The sequence below is a fragment of the Schistocerca serialis genome, chromosome 10 (assembly GCF_023864345.2).
Source record: "Schistocerca serialis cubense isolate TAMUIC-IGC-003099 chromosome 10, iqSchSeri2.2, whole genome shotgun sequence".
Classification (NCBI taxonomy): domain Eukaryota; kingdom Metazoa; phylum Arthropoda; class Insecta; order Orthoptera; family Acrididae; genus Schistocerca; species Schistocerca serialis.
In genome coordinates, this window is record NC_064647.1 from 29092554 (window position 1) to 29117468 (window position 24915).

A 24915-nucleotide genomic window follows, 5' to 3' on the forward strand; every position below is an offset into this window, starting at 1 on the left:
AATTAAATACAAAAGGCACAATGCCGACTTAAGTACAAGATAACTGACTCTTCTTACTGTCTATGTTTTGAACCATTCATGTGACACTAGACTCCGATGCTTCACTTCAGGTTTACTGTATCCCTCTGACTTTCTTATTGACGATGAAACACAGATATCGCATCGGAATTAAATACAAAAGGCACAACGCCGACTTAAGTTCAAGAAAACTGACTCTTCTTACTGTCTATGTTTTGAACCATTCCTGTGACACTAGTTATGGATTCCGATGCTTCACTTCAGGTTTACTGTATCGCGCTGACCTTCTTATTGACGATGAAACACAGAAATTGCATCGGAATTAAATACAAAAGGCACAACGCCGACTTAAGTACAAGAAAACTGACTCTTCTTACTGTCTATGTTTTGAACCATTCCTGTGACACTAGTTATAGATTCCGATGCTTCACTTCAGGTTTACTGTATCCCTCTGACCTTCTTATTGACGATGAAACACAGAAATTGCACCGGAATTAAATACAAAAGGCACAATGCCGACTTAAATACAAGAAAACTTACTCTTCTTACTGTCTATGTTTTACACCATTCATGTGACACTAGTTATAGATTCCGATGCTTTACTCCAGGTTTACTGTATCACTCTGACATTCTTATTGACGATGAATCACAGAAATTGGTTCGGAATTAAATACAAAAGCCACAATGGAGACTTAAGTAAAAGAAAACTGATTCTTCTTACTGTCTATGCATTGATCCATTCCTGTGACATTAGTTATAGTTCCCGATGCTTCACTTCAGGTTTACTGTAACCCTCTGACCTTGTTAATGACGATGAAACATAGAAATTGCATCGGAATTAAATAGAAAAGGAACAATGCCGACTTAAGTACAAGAAAACTGACTCTTCTTACTGTCTATGTTTTGAACAATTGCTGTGACGCTAGTTATAGATTCCGATGCTTCACTTCAGGTTTACTGTATCCCTCTGACCTTCTAATTGACGATGAAAGGCAGAAATTGCATCGGAATTAAATACAAAAGGCCCAATGCCGACTTAAGTACAATAAAGCTGACTCTTCCTACTGTCTATGTTTTGAACCATTCCTGTGACACTAGTTATGGATTCCGATGCTTCACTTCAGGTTCACTGTATCCCTCTGACCTTCTTATGGACGTTGAAACAGTGAAATTGCATCGGAATTATATACAAAAGGCACAATGCCGACTTTAGTACATGAAAACTGACTCTTCTTACTGTCTATGATTTAAACCATTCATGTGACACTAGTTATAGATTCCGATGCTTTACTCCAGGTTTACTGTATCCCTATGACCTTCTTATTGACGATGAATCACAGAAATTTCTTCGGAATTGAATACAAAAGGCACAATCCCGACTAAAGTACAAGAGAACTGACTCTTCTTACTGTCTAAGTTTGATCCATTCCTGTGACACTAGTTATAGATTCCGATGCTTCACTTCAGGTTTACTGTATCCCCCTGTCCTTCTTATTGACGATGAAACATAGAAATTGCATCGGAATTAATTAGAAAAGGAACAATGTCGACTTAAGTACAAGAAAACTGACTCTTCATACTGTTATGATTTGATCCATTCCTGTGACACTAGTTATAGATTCCAATGCTTCACTTCAGGTTTACTGTATCCCCCTGACGTTCTTATTGACGATGAAACACAGAAATTGCATCGGAATTAAATCCAAAATGCACAATGCCGACTTAAGTATAAGAAAACTGACTCATCTTACTGTCTAAGTTTTGAACCATTCATGTTACACTAGTTATAGATTCCGATGCTTCACTTCAGGTTTACTGTATCCCTCTGACCTTCTTATTGACGATGAAACACAGAAATTGCATCGGAATTAAATACAAAAGGCACAACGCCGACATAAGTACATGAAAACTGACTCCTCTTACTGTCTATGTTTTGAACCATTCCTGTGACACTAGTTATAGATTCCGATGCTTCACTTCAGGTTTACTGTATCCCTCTGACCATCTTATTGACGATGAAACACAGAAATTGCATCGGAATTAAATACAGAATGCACAATGCCCACTTAAGTACCAGATAACTGACTATTCTTACTGTCTATGTTTTGAACCATTAATGTGACACTAGTTATAGATTCCGATGCTTCACTTCAGGTTTACTGTATCGCGCTGACCTTCTTATTGACGATGAAACACAGAAATTGCATCGGAATTAAATACAAAAGGCACAACGCCGGCTTAAGTACAAGAAAACTGACTCTTCTTACTGTCTATGCTTTGAACCATTCCTGTGACACTAGTTATAGATTCCGATGCTTCACTTCAGGTTTACTGTATCCCTCTGACCTTCATATTGACGATGAAACACAGAAATTGCACCGGAATTAAATACAAAAACGACAATGCCGACTTAAGTACAACAAAACTGACTCTTCTTACTGTCTATGTTTTACACCATTCATGTGACACTAGTTATTGATTCCGATGCATTACTCCAGGTTTACTGTATCACTCTGACATTCTTATTGACGATGAATCACAGAAATTGCTTCGGAATTAAATACTAAATGCACAATACCGACTTAAGTACAAGAAAACTGACTCTTCTTACTGTCTATGCTTTGATCCATTCTTGTGACACTAGTTATAGTTCCCGATGCTTCACTTCAGGTTTACTGTATCCCTCTGACCTTGTTATTGACGATGAAACGTAGAAATTGCATCGGAAATAAATAGAAAATGAACAATGCCGACTTAAGTACAAGAAAATTGACTCTTCTTACTGTCTATGTTTTGAACCTTTCCTGTGACACTAGTCATAGATTCCGATGCTTCACGACAGGTTTACTGTATCCCTCTGACCTTCTTATTGACGATGAAACACAGAAATTGCATCGGAGTTAAATACAAAAGGCACAATGCCGACTTAAGTACAAGATAACTGACTCTTCTTACTGTCTATGTTTTGAACCATTCATGTGATACTAGACTCCGATGCTTCACTTCAGGTTTACTGTATCCCTCTGACTTTCTTATTGACGATGAAACACAGAAATCGCATCGGAATTAAATACAAAAGGCACAACGCCGACTTAAGTACAAGAAAACTGACTCTTCTTACTGTCTATGTTTTGAACCATTCCTGTGACACTAGTTATAGATTCCGATGCTTCACTTCAGGTTTACTGTATCCCTCTGACCTTGTTATTGACGATGAAACGTAGAAATTGCATCGGAATTAAATAGAAAATGAACAATGCCGACTTATGTACAAGAAAATTGACTCTTCTTACTGTCTATGTTTTGAACCTTTCCTGTGACACTAGTCATACATTCCGATGCTTCACTTCAGGTTTACTGTATCCCTCTGACCTTCTTATTGACGATGAAACACAGAAATTGCATCGGAATTAAATACAAAAGGCACAATGCCGACTTAAGTACAAGATAACTGACTCTTCTTACTGTCTATGTTTTGAACCATTCATGTGACACTAGATTCCGATGCTTCACTTCCGGTTTACTGTATCCCTCTGACCTTCTTATTGACGATGAAACACAGAGATTGCATCGGAATTAAATACAAAAGGCACAACGCCGACTTAAGTACAAGAAAACTGACTCTTCTTACTGTCTATGTTTGAACCGTTCCGATGACACTAGTTATAGATACCGATTCTTCACTTCAGGTTTACTATATCCCTCTGACCTTCTTATTGCCGATGAAACACAGAAATTGCATCTGAATTAAATACAAAAGGCACAATGCCGACTTAAGTACAAGAAAACTGACTCTTCTTACTGTCTATGCTTTGAATCATTCCTGTGACACTAGTTATAGTTCCCGATGCTTCACTTCAGGTTTACTGTATCCCTCTGTCCTTCGTATTAACGACGAATCACAGAAATTGCTTCGGAATTAAATACAAAAGGCACAATGCCGAATTAAGTTCAAGAAAACTGACTCTTCTTACTGTCTATGTTTTGAACCATTCATGTGACACTAGATTCCGATGCTTCACGTCCGGTTTACTGTATCCCTCTGACCTTCTTATTGACGATGAAACACAGAGATTGCATCGGAATTAAATACAAAAGGCACAACGCCGACTTAAGTACAAGAAAACTGACTCTTCTTACTGTCTATGTTTGAACCATTCCTGTGACACTAGTTATAGATTCCGATGCTTCACTTCAGGTTTACTATATCCCTCTGACCTTCTTATTGCCGATGAAACACAGAAATTGCATCTGAATTAAATACAAAAGGCACAATGCCGACTTAAGTACAATAAAACTGACTCTTCCTACAGTCTATGTTTTGAACCATTCCTGTGACACTAGTTATGGATTCTGATGCTTCACTTCAGGTTCACTGTTACCCTCTGACCTTGTTATGGACGATGAAACACTGAAATTGCTTCGGAATTATATACAAAATGCACAATGCCGACTTAAGTACAAGAAAACTGACTCTTCTTAGTGTCTATGCTCTGATCCATTCCTGTGACACTAGTTATAGATTCCGAAGCTTCACTTCAGGTTTACTGTATCCCCCTGACCTTCTTATTGACGATGAAACATAGAAATTGCATCGGAATTAAATAGAAAAGGAACAATGCCGACTTAAGTACAAGAAAACTGACTCTTCTTACTGTGTATGTTTTGAACCGTTCCTGTGCCACTTGTTATAGATTCCGATGCTTCACTTCAGGTTTACTGTATCCCTCTGACCTTCTTATTGACGATGAAACACAGAAATTGCATCGGAATTAAATACAAAAGGCACAATGCCGACTTAAGTATAAGAAAACTGACTCATCTTACTGTCTAAGTTTTGAACCATTCATGTGACACTAGTTATAGATTCCGATGCTTGACTTCAGGTTTACTGTATCGCGCTGACCTTCTTATTGACGATGAAACACAGAAATTGCATCGGAATTAAATACAAAAGGCACAACGCCTACTTAAGTGCAAGAAAACTGACTCTTCTTACTGTCTATGTTTTGAACCATTCCTGTGACACTAGTTATAGATTCCGATGCTTCACTTCAGGTTTACTGTATCCCTCTGACCTTCTTATTGACGATGAAACACAGAAATTGCACCGGAATTAAATACAAAAGGCACAATGCCTACTTAATTACAACAAAACTGACTCTTCTTACTGTCTGTGTTTCACACCATTCATGTGACACTAGTTATAGATTCCGATGCTTTACTCCAGGTTTACTGCATCACTCTGACATTCTTATTGGCGATAAATCACAGAAATTGCTTCGGAATTAAATACAAAATGCACAATGCCGACTTAAGTACAAGAAAACTGTCTTTACTTACTGTCTATGCTTTGATCCATTCCTGTGACACTAGTTATAGTTCCCGATGCTCAACTTCAGGTTTACTGTATCCCTCTGACCTTTTTATTGACGATGAAACATAGAAATTGCATCGGAATTAAATACAAAAGGCACAATGCCGACTTAAGTACAAGAAAACTGACTCTTCTTACTGTCTATGTATTGAACCTTTCCTGTGACACTAGTCATAGATTCCGATGCTTCACTTCAGGTTTTCTGTATCCCTCTGACCTTCTTATTGACGATGAAACACAGAAATTGTATCGGAATTAAATACAAAAGGCACAATGCCGACTTAAGTACAAGATAACTGACTCTTCTTACTGTCTATGTTTGAACCATTCCTGTGACACTAGTTATAGATTCCGATGCTTCACTTCAGGTTTACTGTATCCCTCTGACCTTCTTATTGCCGATGAAACACATAAATTGCATCGGAATTAAATACAAAAGGCACAATGCCGACTTAAGTACAAGAAAACTGTGTCTTCTTACTGTCTATGCTTTGATCAATTCCTTTGACACTACTTATAGTTCCCGATGCTTCACTTCAGGTTTTTCTGTATCCCTCTGACCTTCTTATTGACGACGAATCACAGAAATTGCTTCGGAATTAAATACAAATGGCACAATGCCGACTTAAGTACAAGAAAACTGTCTCTTCTTACTGTCTATGCTTTGATCCGTTCCTGTGACACTAGTTATAGATTCCGATGCTTCACTTCAGGTTTACTGTATCCCTCTGACCTTCTTATCGACGATGAAACATAGAAATTGCATCGGAATTAAATAGAAAAGGAACAATGCCGACTTAAGTACAAGAAAACTGACTCTTCTTACTGTCTATGTTTTGAACTATTCCTGTGACGCTAGTTATAGATTCCGAAGCTTCACGTCAGGTTTACCGTGTCCCTCTGACCTTCGTATTGACGATGAAACACAGAAATTGATTCGGAATTAAATACAAAAGGCACAATGCCGACTTAAGTACAAGATAACTGACACTTCTTACTGTCTACGTTTTAAACCATTCATGTGACACTAGTTATAGATTCCGATGCTTTACTCCAGGTTTACTGTATCACTCTGACATTCTTATTGACGACGAATCACAGAAATTGCTACGGAATAAAATACTAAAGGCACAATGCCGACTAAAGTACAAGAAAACTGACTCTTCTTAGTGTCTATGCTTTGATCCATTCCTGTGACACTAGTTATAGATTCCGATGCTTCACTTCAGGTTTACTGTATCCCACTGACCTTCTTATTGACGATGAAAGACAGAAATTGCATAGAAATTAAATACAAAAGTAGAATGCCGACTTAAGTACAATAAAGCTGACTCTTCCTACTGTCTATGTTTTGAACCATTCCTGTGACACTAGTTATGGATTCCGATGCTTCACTTCAGGTTCACTGTATCCCTTTGACCTTCTTATGGACGTTGAAACACTGAAATTGCATCGGAATTAAATACAGAATGCACAATGCCCACTTAAGTACCAGATAACTGACTATTCTTACTGTCTATGTTTTGAACCATTCATGTGACACTAGTTATAGATTCCGATGCTTCACTTCAGGTTTACTGTATCGCGCTGACCTTCTTATTGACGATGAAACACAGAAATTGCATCGGAATTAAATACAAAAGGCACAACGCCGACTTAAGTACAAGAAAACTGACTCTTCTTACTGTCTATGTTTTGAACCATTCCTGTGACACTTGTTATAGATTCCGATGCTTCACTTCAGGTTTACTGTATCCCTCTGACCTTCATATTGACGATGAAACACAGAAATTGCACCGGAATTAAATACAAAAAGGACAATGCCGAATTAAGTACAACAAAACTGACTCTTCTTACTGTCTATGTTTTACACCATTCATGTGACACTAGTTATAGATTCCGATGCTTTACTCCAGGTTTACTGTATCACTCTGACATTCTTATTGACGGTGAATCACAGAAATTGCTTCGGAATTAAATACAAAATGCACAATACCGACTTAAGTACAAGAAAACTGACTCTTCTTACTGTCTATGCTTTGATCCATTCCTGTGACACTAGTTATAGTTCCCGATGCTTCACTTCAGGTTTACTGTATCCCTCTGACCTTGTTATTGACGATGAAACGTAGAAATTGCATCGGAATTAAATTGAAAATGAACAATGCCGACTTAAGTACAAGAAAATTGACTCTTCTTACTGTCTATGTGTTGAACCTTTCCTGTGAAACTAGTCATAGATTCCGATGCTTCACTTCAGGTTTACTGTATCCCTCTGATCTTCTTATTGACGATGAAACACAGAAATTGCAACGGAATTAAATACAAAAGGCACAATGCCGACTTAAGTACAAGATAACTGACTCTTCTTACTGTCTGTGTTTTGAACCATTCATGTGACACTAGACTCCGATGCTTCACTTCAGGTTTACTGTATCCCTCTGACTTTCTTATTGACGATGAAACACAGAAATCGCATCGGAATTAAATACAAAACGCACAACGCCGACTTAAGTTCAAGAAAACTGACTCTTCTTATTGTCTACGTTTTGAACCATTTCTGTGACACTAGTTATAGATTCCGATGCTTCACTTCAGGTTTACTGTATCCCTCTGACCTTGTTATTGACGATGAAACGCAGAAATTGCATCGGAATTAAATAGAAAATGAAGAATGTCGACTTAAGTACAAGAAAATTGACTCTTCTTACTGTCAATGTTTTGAACGTTTCCTGTGACACTAGTCACACATTCCGATGCTTCACTTCAGGTTTACTGTATCCCTCTGACCTTCTTATTGACGATGAAACACAGAAATTGCATCGGAATTAAAAACAAAAGGCACAATGCCGACTTAAGTACAAGAAAACTGACTCTTCTTACTGTCTATGTTTTGAACCATTCCTGTGACACTAGTTATAGTTCCCGATGCTTCACTTCAGGTTTACTGTATCCCTCTGACCTTCGTATTGACGACGAATCACAGAAATTGCCTTGGAATTAAATACAAAAGGCACAATGCCGACTTAAGTTCAAGAAAACTGTCTCTTCTTACTGTCTATGTTTTGTTCCGTTCCTGTGACACAAGTTATAGATTCCGATGCTTCACGTCAGGTTTACTGTATCCCTCTGACCTTCGTATTGACGACGAATCACAGAAATTGCCTCGGAATTAAATACAAAAGGCACAATCCCGACTTAAGTTCAAGAAAACTGTCTCTTCTTACTGTCTATGTTTTGATCCGTTCCTGTGACACAAGTTATAGATTCCGATGCTTCACTTCAGGTTTACTGTATCCCTCTGACCTTCTTATTGACGATGAAACACAGAAATTGCATCGGAATTAAATACAAAAGGCACAATGCCTACTTAAGTACAATAAAACTGACTCTTCCTACTGTCTATGTTTTGAACCATTCCTGTGACACTAGTTATGGATTCCGATGCTTCACTTCAGGTTTACTGTATCGCGCTGATCTTCTTATTGACGATGAAACACAGATATTGCTTCGGAATTAAATACAAAAGGCACAACGCCGACTTAAGTACAAGAAAACTGACTCTTCTTACTGTCTATGTTTTGGACCATTCCTGTGACACTAGTTATAGATTCCGATGCTTCACTTCAGGTTTACTGTATCCCTCTGACCTTCTTATTGACGATGAAACACAGAAGTTGCACCGGAATTAAATACAAAAGGCACAATGCCGACTTAAATACAACAAAACTGACTCTTCTTACTGTCTATGCTTTACACCATTCATGTGACACTAGTTATAGATTCCGATGCTTTACTCCAGGTTTACTGTATCACTCTGACATTCTTATTGACGATGAATCACAGAAATTGGTTCGGAATTAAATACAAAAGGCACAATGGAGACTTAAGTAAAAGAAAACTGATTCTTCTTACTGTCTATGCATTGATCCATTCCTGTGACATTAGTTATAGTTCCCGATGCTTCACTTCAGGTTTACTATAACCCTCTGACCTTGTTAATGACGATGAAACATAGAAATTGCATCGGAATTAAATAGAAAAGGAACAATGCCGACTTAAGTACAAGGAAACTGACTCTTCTTACTGTCTATGTTTTGAACTATTGCTGTGACGCTAGTTATAGATTCCGATGCTTCACTTCAGGTTTACTGTATCCCTCTGACCTTCTAATTGACGATGAAAGGCAGAAATTGCATCGGAATTCTATACAAAAGGCCCAATGCCGACTTAAGTACAATAAAGCAGACTCTTCCTACTGTCTATGATTTGAACCATTCCTGTGACACTAGTTATGGATTCCGATGCTTCACTTCAGGTTCACTGTATCCCTCTGACCTTCTTATGGACGTTGAAACAGTGAAATTGCATCGGAATTATATACAAAAGGCACAATGCCGACTTTAGTACAAGAAAACTGACTCTTCTTACTGTCTATGATTTAAACCATTCATGTGACACTAGTTATAGATTCCGATGCTTTACTCCGGGTTTACTGTATCCCTATGACCTTCTTATTGACGATGAATCACAGAAATTTCTTCGGAATTGAATACAAAAGGCACAATCCCGACTAAAGTACAAGAGAACTGACTCTTCTTACTGTATATGTTTGATCCATTCCTGTGACACTAGTTATAGATTCCGATGCTTCACTTCAGGTTTACTGTATCCCCCTGACCTTCTTATTGACGATGAAACATAGAAATTGCATCGGAATTAATTAGAAAAGGAACAATGTCGACTTAAGTACAAGAAAACTGACTCTTCATACTGTCTATGCTTTGATCCATTCCTGTGACACTAGTTATAGATTCCAATGCTTCACTTCAGGATTACTGTATCCCCCTGACCTTCTTATTGACGATGAAACACAGAAATTGCATCGGAATTAAATACAAAAGGCACAACGCCGACTTAAGTACAAGAAAACTGACTCCTCTTACTGTCTATGTTTTGAACCATTCCTGTGACACTAGTTATAGATTCCGATGCTTCACTTCAGGTTTACTGTATCCCTCTAACCATCTTATTGACGATGAAACACAGAAATTGCATCGGAATTAAATACAGAATGCACAATGCCCACTTAAGTACCAGATAACTGACTATTCTTACTGTCTATGTTTTGAACCATTAATGTGACACTAGTTATAGATTCCGATGCTTCACTTCAGGTTTACTGTATCGCGCTGACCTTCTTATTGACGATGAAACACAGAAATTGCATCGGAATTAAATACAAAAGGCACAACGCCGGCTTAAGTACAAGAAAACTGACTCTTCTTACTGTCTATGTTTTGAACCATTCCTGTGACACTAGTTATAGATTCCGATGCTTCACTTCAGGTTTACTGTATCCCTCTGACCTTCTTATTGACGATGAAACACAGAAATTGCATCGGAGTTAAATACAAAAGGCACAATGCCGACTTAAGTACAAGATAACTGACTCTTCTTACTGTCTATGTTTTGAACCAATCATGTGATACTAGACTTAGATGCTTCACTTCAGGTTTACTGTATCCCTCTGACCTTCTTATTGACGATGAAACACAGAAATTGCACCGGAATTAAATACAAAAGGCACAATGCCGACTTAAATACAACAAAACTGACTCTTCTTACTGTCTATGTTTTACACCATTCATGTGACACTAGTTATAGATTCCGATGCTTTACTCCAGGTTCACTGTATCACTCTGACATTCTTATTGACGATGAATCACAGAAATTGGTTCGGAATTAAATACAAAAGGCACAATGGAGACTTAAGTAAAAGAAAACTGATTCTTCTTACTGTCTATGCATTGATCCATTCCTGTGACATTAGTTATAGCTCCCGATGCTTCACTTCAGGTTTACTGTAACCCTCTGACCTTGTTAATGACGATGAAACATAGAAATTGCATCGGAATTAAATAGAAAAGGAACAATGCCGACTTAAGTACAAGAAAACTGACTCTTCTTACTGTCTATGTTTTGAACTATTGCTGTGACGCTAGTTATAGATTCCGATGCTTCACTTCAGGTTTACTGTATCCCTCTGACCTTCTAATTGACGATGAAAGGCAGAAATTGCATCGGAATTAAATACAAAAGGCCCAATGCCGACTTAAGTACAATAAAGCTGACTCTTCCTACTGTCTATGTTTTGAACCATTCCTGTGACACTAGTTATGGATTCCGATGCTTCACTTCAGGTTGACTGTATCCCTCTGACCTTCGTATGGACGTTGAAACAGTGAAATTGCATCGGAATTATATACAAAAGGCACAATGCCGACTTTAGTACAAGAAAACTGACTCTTCTTACTGTCTATGATTTAAACCATTCTTGTGACACTAGTTATAGATTCCGATGCTTTCCTCCAGGTTTACTGTATCCCTATGACCTTCTTAATGACGATGAATCACAGAAATTTCTTCGGAATTGAATACAAAAGGCACAATCCCGACTAAAGTACAATAGAACTGACTCTTCTTACTGTCTATGTTTGATCCATTCCTGTGACACTAGTTATAGATTCCGATGCTTCACTTCAGGTTTACTGTATCCCCCTGACCTTCTTATTGACGATGAAACATAGAAATTGCATCGGAATTAATTAGAAAAGGAACAATGTCGACTTAAGTACAAGAAAACTGACTCTTCATACTGTCTATGCTTTGATCCATTCCTGTGACACTAGTTATAGATTCCAATGCTTCACTTCAGGTTTACTGTATCGCGCTGACCTTCTTATTGACGATGAAACACAGAAATTGCATCGGAATTAAATACAAATGGAACAATGCCTACTTAAGTATAAGAAAACTGACTCATCTTACTGTCTAAGTTTTGAACCATTCATGTTACACTAGTTATAGATTCCGATGCTTCACTTCAGGTTTACTGTATCCCTCTGACCTTCTTATTGACGATGAAACACAGAAATTGCATCGGAATTAAATACAAAAGGCACAACGCCGACTTAAGTACAAGAAAATTGACTCTTCTTACTGTCTATGTTTTGAACCATTCCTGTGACACTAGTTATAGTTCCCGATGCTTCACTTCAGGTTTACTGTATCCCTCTGACCTTGTTATTGACGATGAAACGTAGAAATTGCATCGGAAAGAAATAGAAAATGAACAATGCCGACTTAAGTACAAGAAAATTGACTCTTCTTACTGTCTATGTTTTGAACCTTTCCTGTGACACTAGTCATAGATTCCGATGCTTCACTTCAGGTTTACTGTATCCCTCTGACCTTCTTATTGACGATGAAACACAGAAATTGCATCGGAGTTAAATACAAAAGGCACAATGCCGACTTAAGTACAAGATAACTGACTCTTCTTACTGTCTATGTTTTGAACCAATCATGTGATACTAGACTTAGATGCTTCACTTCAGGTTTACTGTATCCCTCTGACATTCTTATTGACGATGAAACACAGAAATCGCATCGGAATTAAATACAAAAGGCACAACGCCGACTTAAGTACAAGAAAATTGACTCTTCTTACTGTCTATGTTTTGAACCATTCCTGTGACACTAGTTATAGATTCCGATGCTTCACTTCAGGTTTACTGTATCCCTCTGACCTTGTTATTGACCAAGAAACGTAGAAATTGCATCGGAATTAAATAGAAAATGAACAATGCCGACTTATGTACAAGAAAATTGACTCTTCTTACTGTCTATGTTTTGAACCTTTCCTGTGACACTAGTCATACATTTCGATGCTTCACTTCAGGTTTACTGTATCCCTCTGACCTTCTTATTGACGATGAAACACAGAAATTGCATCGGAATTAAATACAAAAGGCACAATGCCGACTTAAGTACAAGATAACTGACTCTTCTTACTGTCTATGTTTTGAACCATTCATGTGACACTAGATTCCGATGCTTCACTTCCGGTTTACTGTACCCCTCTGACCTTCTTATTGACGATGAAACACAGAGATTGCATCGGAATTAAATACAAAAGGCACAACGCCGACTTAAGTACAAGAAAACTGACTCTTCTTACTGTCTATGTTTGAACCGTTCCTGTGACACTAGTTATAGATTCCGATGCTTCACTTCCGGTTTACTATATCCCTCTGACCTTCTTATTGCCGATGAAACACAGAAATTGCATCTGAATTAAATACAAAAGGCACAATGCCGACTTAAGTACAAGAAAACTGACTCTTCATACTGTCTAATCTTCGATCCATTCCTGTGACACTTGTTATAGTTCCCAATGCTTCACTTCAGGATTACTGTATCCCTCTGACCTTCGTATTGACGACGAATCACAGAAATTGCTTCGGAATTAAATACAAAAGGCACAATGCCGACTTAAGTTCAAGAAAACTGACTCTTCTTACTGTCTATGTTTTGAACCATTCATGTGACACTAGATTCCGATGCTTCACGTCCGGTTTACTGTATCCCTCTGACCTTCTTATTGACGATGAAACACAGAGATTGCATCGGAATTAAATACAAAAGGCACAACGCCGACTTAAGTACAAGAAAACTGACTCTTCTTACTGTCTATGTTTGAACCATTCCTGTGACACTAGTTATAGATTCCGATGCTTCACTTCAGGTTTACTATATCCCTCTGACTTTCTTATTGCCGATGAAACACAGAAATTGCATCTGAATGAAATACAAAAGGCACAATGCCGACTTAAGTACAATAAAAGTGACTCTTCCTACAGTCTATGTTTTGAACCATTCCTGTGACACTAGTTATGGATTCCGATGCTTCACTTCAGGTTCACTGTTACCCTCTGACCTTGTTATGGACGATGAAACACTGAAATTGCATCGGAATTATATACAAAAGGCACAATGCCGACTTAAGTACAAGAAAACTGACTCTTCTTACTGTCTTTGTTTTGAACCATTCCTGTGACACTAGTTATAGATTCCGATGCTTCACTTCAGGTTAACTGTATCCTTCGGACCTTCTTATTGACGATGAAACACAGAAATTGCATCGGAATTAAATACAAAAGGCACAACGCCGACTTAAGTACAAGAAAACTGACTCTTCTTAGTGTCTATGCTCTGATCCATTCCTGTGACACTAGTTATAGATTCCGATGCTTCACTTCAGGTTTACTGTATCCCCCTGACCTTCTTATTGACGATGAAACATAGAAATTGCATCGGAATTAAATTGAAAAGGAACAATGCCGACTTAAGTACAAGAAAACTGACTCTTCTTACTGTGTATGTTTTGAACCGTTCCTGTGCCACTAGTTATGGATTCCGATGCTTCACTTCAGGTTTACTGTATCCCTCTGACCTTCTTATTGACGATGAAACACAGAAATTGCATCGGAATTAAATACAAAAGGCACAATGCCGACTTAAGTATAAGAAAACTGACTCATCTTACTGTCTAAGTTTGAACCATTCATGTGACACTAGTTATGGATTCCGATGCTTCACTTCAGGTTTACTGTATCGCGCTGACCTTCTTATTGACGATGAAACACAGAAATTGCACGGAATTAAATACAAAAGGCACAACGCCTACTTAAGTACAAGAAAACTGACTCTTCTTACTGTCTATGTTTTGAACCATTCCTGTGACACTAGTTATAGATTCCGATGCTTCACTTCAGGTTTACTGTATCCCTCTGACCTTCTTATTGACGATGAAACACAGAAATTGCACCGGAATTAAATACAAAAGGCACAATGCCTACTTAATTACAACAAAACTGACTCTTCTTACTGTCTATGTTTCACACCATTCATGTGACACTACTTATAGATTCCGATGCTTTACTCCAGGTTTACTGTATCACTCTGACATTCTTATTGACGATGAATCACAGAAATTGCTTCGGAATTAAATACATAATGCACAATGCCAACTTAAGTACAAGAAAACTGTCTTTCCTTACCGTCTATGCTTTGATCCATTCCTGTGACACTAGTTATAGTTCCCGATACTTCACTTCAAGTTTACTGTATCCCTCTGACCTTGTTATTGACGATGAAACATAGAAATTGCATCGGAATTAAATACGAAAGGCACAATGCCGACTTAAGTACAAGAAAACTGACTCTTCTTACTGTCTATGTATTGAACCTTTCCTGTGACACTAGTCATAGATTCCGATGCTTCACTTCAGGTTTACTGTATCCCTCTGACCTTCTGTTGACGATGAAACACAGAAATTGCATCGGAATTAAATACAAAAGGCACAATGCCGACTTAAGTACAAGATAACTGACTCTTCTTACTGTCTATGTTTGAACCATTCCTGTGACACTAGTTTTAGATTCCGATGCTTCACTTCAGGTTTACTGTATCCCTCTGACCTTCTTATTGCCGATGAAACACATAAATTGCATCGGAATTAAATACAAAAGGCACAATGCCGACTTAAGTACAAGAAAACTGTCTCTTCTTACTGTCTATGCTTTGATCAATTCCTTTGACACTACTTATAGTTCCCGATGCTTCACTTCAGGTTTACTGTATCCCTCTGACCTTCGTATTGACGACGAATCACAGAAATTGCTTCGGAATTAAATACAAAAGGCACAATGCCGACTTAAGTACAAGTAAACTGACTCTTCTTAGTGTCTATGCTTTGATGCATTCCTGTGACACTAGTTATAGATTCCGATGCTTCACTTCAGGTTTACTGTATCCCTCTGACCTTCTTATTGACGATGAAACATAGAAATTGCATCGGAATTAAATAGAAAAGGAACAATGCCGACTTAAGGACAAGAAAACTGACTCTTCTTACTGTCTATGTTTTGAACTATTCCTGTGACGCTAGTTATAGATTCCGATGCTTCACGTCAGGTTTACTGTGTCCCTCTGACCTTCGTATTGACGATGAAACACAGAAATTGATTCGGAATTAAATACAAAAGGCACAATGCCGACTTAAGTACAAGATAACTGACACTTCTTACTGTCTACGTTTTAAACCATTCATGTGACACTAGTTATAGATTCCGATGCTTTACTCCAGGTTTACTGTATCACTCTGACATTCTTATTGACGACGAATCACAGAAATTGCTACGGAATAAAATACTAAAGGCACAATGCCGACTAAAGTACAAGAAAACTGACTCTTCTTAGTGTCTATGCTTTGATCCATTCCTGTGACACTAGTTATGGATTCCGATGCTTCACTTCAGGTTCACTGTATGCCTCTGACCTTCTTATGGACGTTGAAACACTGAAATTGCATCGGAATTAAATACAGAATGCACAATGCCCACTTAAGTACCAGATAACTGACTATTCTTACTGTCTATGTTTTGAACCATGCATGTGACACTAGTTGTAGATTCCGATGCTTCATTTCAGGTTTACTGTATCGCGCTGACCTTCTTATTGACGATGAAACACAGAAATTGCATCGGAATTAAATACAAAAGGCACAACGCCGACTTAAGTACAAGAAAACTGACTCTTCTTACTGTCTATGTTTTGAACCATTCCTGTGACACTAGTTATAGATTCCGATGCTTCACTTCAGGTTTACTGTATCCCTCTGACCTTCATATTGACGATGAAACACAGAAATTGCACCGGAATTAAATACAAAAAGGACAATGCCGAATTAAGTACAACAAAACTGACTCTTCTTACTGTCTATGTTTTACACCATTCATGTGACACTAGTTATAGATTCCGATGCTTTACTCCAGGTTTACTGTATCCCTCTGACCTTCTTATTGACGATGAAACACAGAAATTGCATCGGAATTAAATACAAAAGGCACAATGCCGACTTAAGTACAATAAAAATGACTCTTCTTACTGTCTATGCTTTGATCCATTCCTGTGACACTAGTTATAGTTCCCGATGCTTCACTTCATGTTCACTGTATCCCTCTGACCTTGTTATTGACGATGAAACGTAGAAATTGCATCGGAATTAAATAGAAAATGAACAATGCCGACTTAAGTACAAGAAAATTGACTCTTCTTACTGTCTATGTGTTGAACCTTTCCTGTGACACTAGTCATAGATTCCGTTGCTTCACTTCAGGTTTACTGTATCCCTCTGACCTTCTTATTGACGATGAAACACAGAAATTGCATCGGAATTAAATGCAAAAGGCACAATGCCGACTTAAGTACAAGATAACTGACTCTTCTTACTGTCTATGTTTTGAACCATTCATGTGACACTAGACTCCGATGCTTCACTTCAGGTTTACTGTATCCCTCTGACTTTCTTATTGACGATGATACACAGAAATCGCATCGGAATTAAATACAAAAGGCACAACGCCGACTTAAGTTCAAGAAAACTGACTCTTCTTACTGTCTATGTTTTGAACCATTCCTGTGACACTAGTTATAGATTCCGATGCTTCACTTCAGGTTTACTGTATCCCTCTGACATTGTTATTGACGATGAAACGTAGAAATTGCATCGGAATTAAATAGAAAATGAAGAATGTCGACTTAAGTACAAGAAAATTGACTCTTCTTACTGTCTATGTTTTGAACCTTTCCTGTGACACTATTCATACATTCCGATGCTTCACTTCAGGTTTACTGTATCCCTCTGACCTTCTTATTGACGATGAAACACAGAAATTGCATCGGAATTAAAAACAAAAGGCACAATGCCGACTTAAGTACAAGAAAACTTACTCTTCTTACTGTCTATGTTTTGAACCATTCCTGTGACACTAGTTATAGTTCCCGATGCTTCACTTCAGGTTTACTGTATCCCTCTGACCTTCGTATTGACGACGAATCACAGAAATTGCCTCGGAATTAAATACAAAAGGCACAATGCCGACTTAAGTTAAAGAAAACTGTCTCTTCTAACTGTCTATGTTTTGATCCGTTCCTGTGACACAAGTTATAGATTCCGATGCTTCACTTCAGGTTCACTGTATCCCTCTGGCCTTCTTATGGACGTTGAAACACTGATATTGCATCGGAATTATATACAAAAGGCACAATGCCGACTTTAGTACAAGAAAATTGACTCTTCTTACTGTCTATGTTTTGAACCTTTCCTGTGACACTATTCATACATTCCGATGCTTCACTTCAGGTTTACTGTATCCCTCTGACCTTCTTATTGACGATGAAACACAGAAATTGCATCGGAATTAAATACAAAAGGCACAATGCCGACTTAAGTACAATAAAACTGACTCTTCCTACTGTCTATGTTTTGAACGATTCCTGTGACACTAGTTATGGATTCCGATGCTTAACTTCAGGTTCACTGTATCCCTCTGACCTTCTTATGGACGTTGAAACAGTGAAATTGCATCGGAATTATATACAAAAGGCACAATGCCGACTTTAGTACAAGAGAACTGACTCTTCTAACTGTCTATGATTTAAACCATTCATGTGACACTATTTTTAGATTCCGATGCTTTACTCCAGGTTTACTGTATCCCTATGACCTTCTTATTGACGATGAATCACAGAAATTTCTTCGGAATTGAATACAAAAGGCACAATCCCGACTAAAGTACAAGAGAACTGACTCTTCTTACTGTCTATGTTTGATCCATTCCTGTGACACTAGTTATAGATTCCGATGCTTCACTTCAGGTTTACTGTATCCCCCTGACCTTCTTATTGACGATGAAACACAGAAATTGCATCGGAATTAAATACAAAAGGCACAATGCCGACTTAAGTACAATAAAACTGACTCTTCCTACTATCTATGCTTTGATCCATTCCTGTGACACTAGTTATAGATTCCACTGCTTCACTTCAGGTTTACTGTATCCCCCTGACCTTCTTATTGACGATGAAACACAGAAATTGCATCGGAATTAAATACAAAAGGCACAATGCCGACTTAAGTATAAGAAAACTGACTCATCTTACTGTCTAAGTTTTGAACCATTCATGTTACACAAGTTATAGATTCCGATGCTTCACTTCAGGTTTACTGTATCCCTCTGACCTTCTTATTGACGATGAAACACAGAAATTGCATCGGAATTAAATACAAAAACGACAATGCCGACTTAAGTACAACAATACTGACTCTTGTTACTGTCTATGTTTTACACCATTCATGTGACACTATTTATTGATTCCGATGCATTACTCCAGGTTTACTGTATCACTCTGACATTCTTATTGACGATGAATCACAGAAATTGGTTCGGAATTAAATACAAAATGCACAACGCCGACTTAAGTACAAGAAAACTGACTCCTCTTACTGTCTATGTTTTGAACCATTCCTGTGACACTAGTTATAGATTCCGATGTTTCACTTCAGGTTTACTGTATCCCTCTGACCATCTTATTGACGATGAAACACAGAAATTGCATCGGAATTAAATACAGAATGCACAACGCCCACTTAAGTACCGGATAACTGACTATTCTTACTGTCTATGTTTTGAACCATTAATGTGACACTAGTTATAGATTCCGATGCCTCACTTCAGGTTTACTGTATCGCGCTGACCTTCTTATTGACGATGAAACACAGAAATTGCATCGGAATTAAATACAAAAGGCACAACGCCGGCTTAAGTACAAGAAAACTGACTCTTCTTACTGTCTATGTTTTGAACCATTCCTGTGACACTAGTTATAGATTCCGATGCTTCACTTCAGGTTTACTGTATCCCTCTGACCATCATATTGACGATGAAACACAGAAATTGCACCGGAATTAAATACAAAAACGACAATACCGACTTAAGTACAACAAAACTGACTCTTGTTACTGTCTATGTTTTACACCATTCATGTGACATTAGTTATTGATTCCGATGCATTACTCCAGGTTTACTGTATCACTCTGACATTCTTATTGACGATGAATCACAGAAATTGCTTCGGAATTAAATACAAAATGCACAATACCGACTTAAGTACAAGAAAACTGACTCTTCTTACTGTCTATGCTTTGATCCATTCCTGTGACACTAGTTATAGTTCCCGATGCTTCACTTCAGGTTTACTGTATCCCTCTGACCTTGTTATTGACGATGAAACGTAGAAATTGCATCGGAAATAAATAGAAAATGAACAATGCCGACTTAAGTACAAGAAAATTGACTCTTCTTACTGTCTATGGTTTGAACCTTTCCTGTGACACTAGTCATAGATTCCGATGCTTCACTTCAGGTTTACTGTATCCCTCTGACCTTCTTATTGACGATGAAACACAGAAATTGCATCGGAGTTAAATACAAAAGGCACAATGCCGACTTAAGTACAAGATAACTGACTCTTCTTACTGTCTATGTTTTGAACCATTCATGTGATACTAGATTCCGATGCTTCACTTCAGGTTTACTGTATCCCTCTGACTTTCTTATTGACGATGAAACACAGAAATCGCATCGGAAATAAATACAAAATGCACAACGCCGACTTAAGTACAAGTAAACTAACTCTTCTTACTGTCTATGTTTTGAACCATTCCTGTGACACTAGTTATAGATTCCGATGCTTCACTTCAGGTTTACTGTATCCCTCTGACCTTCTTATTGACGATGAAACACAGAAATTGCATCGGAATTAAATACAAAAGGCACAATGCCGACTTAAGTACAAGATAACTGACTCTTCTTACTGTCTATGTTTTGAACCATTCATGTGACACTAGATTCCGATGCTTCACTTCCGGTTTACTGTATCCCTCTGACCTTCTTATTGTCGATGAAACACAGAGATTGCATCGGAATTAAATACAAAAGGCACAACGCCGACTTAAGTACAAGAAAACTGACTCTTCTTACTGTCTATGTTTGAACCGTTCCTGTGACACTAGTTATAGATTCCGATGCTTCACTTCAGGTTTACTATATCCCTCTGACCTTCTTATTGCCGATGAAACACAGAAATTGCATCTGAATTAAATACAAAAGGCACAATGCCGACTTAAGTACAAGAAAACTGACTCTTCTTACTGTCTATGCTTTGATCCATTCCTGTGACACTAGTTATAGTTCCCGATGCTTCACTTCAGGTTTACTGTATCCCTCTGACCTTCGTATTGACGACGAATCACAGAAATTGCTTCGGAATTAAATACAAAAGGCACAATGCCGACTTAAGTTCAAGAAAACTGACTCTTCCTACAGTCTATGTTTTGAACCATTCCTGTGACACTAGTTATGGATTCCGATGCTTCACTTCAGGTTCACTGTTACCCTCTGACCTTGTTATGGACGATGAAACACTGAAATTGCATCGGAATTATATACAAAAGGCACAATGCCGACTTAAGTACAAGAAAACTGACTCTTCTTACTGTCTTTGTTTTGAACCATTCCTGTGACACTAGTTATAGATTCCGATGCTTCACTTCAGGTTTACTGTATCCCTCGGACCTTCTTATTGACGATGAAACACAGAAATTGCATCGGAATTAAATACAAAAGGCACAACGCCGACTTAAGTACAAGAAAACTGACTCTTCTTAGTGTCTATGCTCTGATCCATTCCTGTGACACTAGTTATAGATTCCGATGCTTCACTTCAGGTTTACTGTATCCCCCTGACCTTCTTATTGACGATGAAACATAGAAATTGCATCGGAATTAAATAGAAAAGGAACAATGCCGTCTTAAGTACAAGAAAACTGACTCTTCTTACTGTGTATGTTTTGAACCGTTCCTGTGCCACTAGTTATAGATTCCGATGCTTCACTTCAGGTTTACTGTATCCCTCTGACCTTCTTATTGACGATGAAACACAGAAATTGCATCGGAATTAAATACAAAAGGCACAATGCCGACTTAAGTATAAGAAAACTGACTCATCTTACTGTCTAAGTTTTGAACCATTCATGTGAAACTAGTTATAGATTCCGATGCTTCACTTCAGGTTTACTGTATCGCGCTGACCTTCTTATTGACAATGAAACACAGATATTGCATCGGAATTAAATACAAAAGGCACAACGCCTACATCAGTACAAGAAAACTGACTCTTCTTACTGTCTATGTTTTGAACCTTTCCTGTGACACTAGTTATAGATTCCGATGCTTCACTTCAGGTTTACTGTATCCCTCTGACGTTCATATTGACGATGAAACACAGAAATTGCACCGGAATTAAATACAAAGGGCACAATGCCTACTTAATTACAACAAAACTGACTCTTCTTACTGTCTATGTTTCACACCATTCATGTGACATTAGTTATAGATTCCGATGCTTTACTCCAGGTTTACTGTATCACTCTGACATTCTTATTGACGATGAATCACAGAAATTGGTTCGGAATTAAATACAAAAGGCACAATGCCGACTTAAGTATAAGAAAACTGACTCATCTTACTGTCTAAGTTTTGAACCATTCATGTTACACAAGTTATAGATTCCGATGCTTCACTTCAGGTTTACTGTATCCCTCTGACCTTCTTATTGACGATGAAACACAGAAATTGCATCGGAATTAAATACAAAAACGACAATGCCGACTTAAGTACAACAATACTGACTCTTGTTACTGTCTATGTTTTACACCATTCATGTGACACTATTTATTGATTCCGATGCATTACTCCAGGTTTACTGTATCACTCTGACATTCTTATTGACGATGAATCACAGAAATTGGTTCGGAATTAAATACAAAATGCACAACGCCGACTTAAGTACAAGAAAACTGACTCCTCTTACTGTCTATGTTTTGAACCATTCCTGTGACACTAGTTATAGATTCCGATGTTTCACTTCAGGTTTACTGTATCCCTCTGACCATCTTATTGACGATGAAACACAGAAATTGCATCGGAATTAAATACAGAATGCACAACGCCCACTTAAGTACCGGATAACTGACTATTCTTACTGTCTATGTTTTGAACCATTAATGTGACACTAGTTATAGATTCCGATGCTTCACTTCAGGTTTACTGTATCGCGCTGACCTTCTTATTGACGATGAAACACAGAAATTGCATCGGAATTAAATACAAAAGGCACAACGCCGGCTTAAGTACAAGAAAACTGACTCTTCTTACTGTCTATGTTTTGAACCATTCCTGTGACACTAGTTATAGATTCCGATGCTTCACTTCAGGTTTACTGTATCCCTCTGACCATCATATTGACGATGAAACACAGAAATTGCACCGGAATTAAATACAAAAACGACAATACCGACTTAAGTACAACAAAACTGACTCTTGTTACTGTCTATGTTTTACACCATTCATGTGACATTAGTTATTGATTCCGATGCATTACTCCAGGTTTACTGTATCACTCTGACATTCTTATTGACGATGAATCACAGAAATTGCTTCGGAATTAAATACAAAATGCACAATACCGACTTAAGTACAAGAAAACTGACTCTTCTTACTGTCTATGCTTTGATCCATTCCTGTGACACTAGTTATAGTTCCCGATGCTTCACTTCAGGTTTACTGTATCCCTCTGACCTTGTTATTGACGATGAAACGTAGAAATTGCATCGGAAATAAATAGAAAATGAACAATGCCGACTTAAGTACAAGAAAATTGACTCTTCTTACTGTCTATGGTTTGAACCTTTCCTGTGACACTAGTCATAGATTCCGATGCTTCACTTCAGGTTTACTGTATCCCTCTGACCTTCTTATTGACGATGAAAGACAGAAATTGCATCGGAGTTAAATACAAAAGGCACAATGCCGACTTAAGTACAAGATAACTGACTCTTCTTACTGTCTATGTTTTGAACCATTCATGTGATACTAGATTCCGATGCTTCACTTCAGGTTTACTGTATCCCTCTGACTTTCTTATTGACGATGAAACACAGAAATCGCATCGGAAATAAATACAAAATGCGCAACGCCGACTTAAGTACAAGTAAACTAACTCTTCTTACTGTCTATGTTTTGAACCATTCCTGTGACACTAGTTATAGATTCCGATGCTTCACTTCAGGTTTACTGTATCCCTCTGACCTTCTTATTGACGATGAAACACAGAAATTGCATCGGAATTAAATACAAAAGGCACAATGCCGACTTAAGTACAAGATAACTGACTCTTCTTACTGTCTATGTTTTGAACCATTCATGTGACACTAGATTCCGATGCTTCACTTTCGGTTTACTGTATCCCTCTGACCTTCTTATTGACGATGAAACACAGAGATTGCATCGGAATTAAATACAAAAGGCACAACGCCGACTTAAGTACAAGAAAACTGACTCTTCTTACTGTCTATGTTTGAACCGTTCCTGTGACACTAGTTATAGATTCCGATGCTTCACTTCAGGTTTACTATATCCCTCTGACCTTCTTATTGCCGATGAAACACAGAAATTGCATCTGAATTAAATACAAAAGGCACAATGCCGACTTATGTACAAGAAAACTGACTCTTCTTACTGTCTATGCTTTGATCCATTCCTGTGACACTAGTTATAGTTCCCGATGCTTCACTTCAGGTTTACTGTATCCCTGTGACCTTCGTATTGACGACGAATCACAGAAATTGCTTCGGAATTAAATACAAAAGGCACAATGCCGACTTAAGTTCAAGAAAACTGACTCTTCCTACAGTCTATGTTTTGAACCA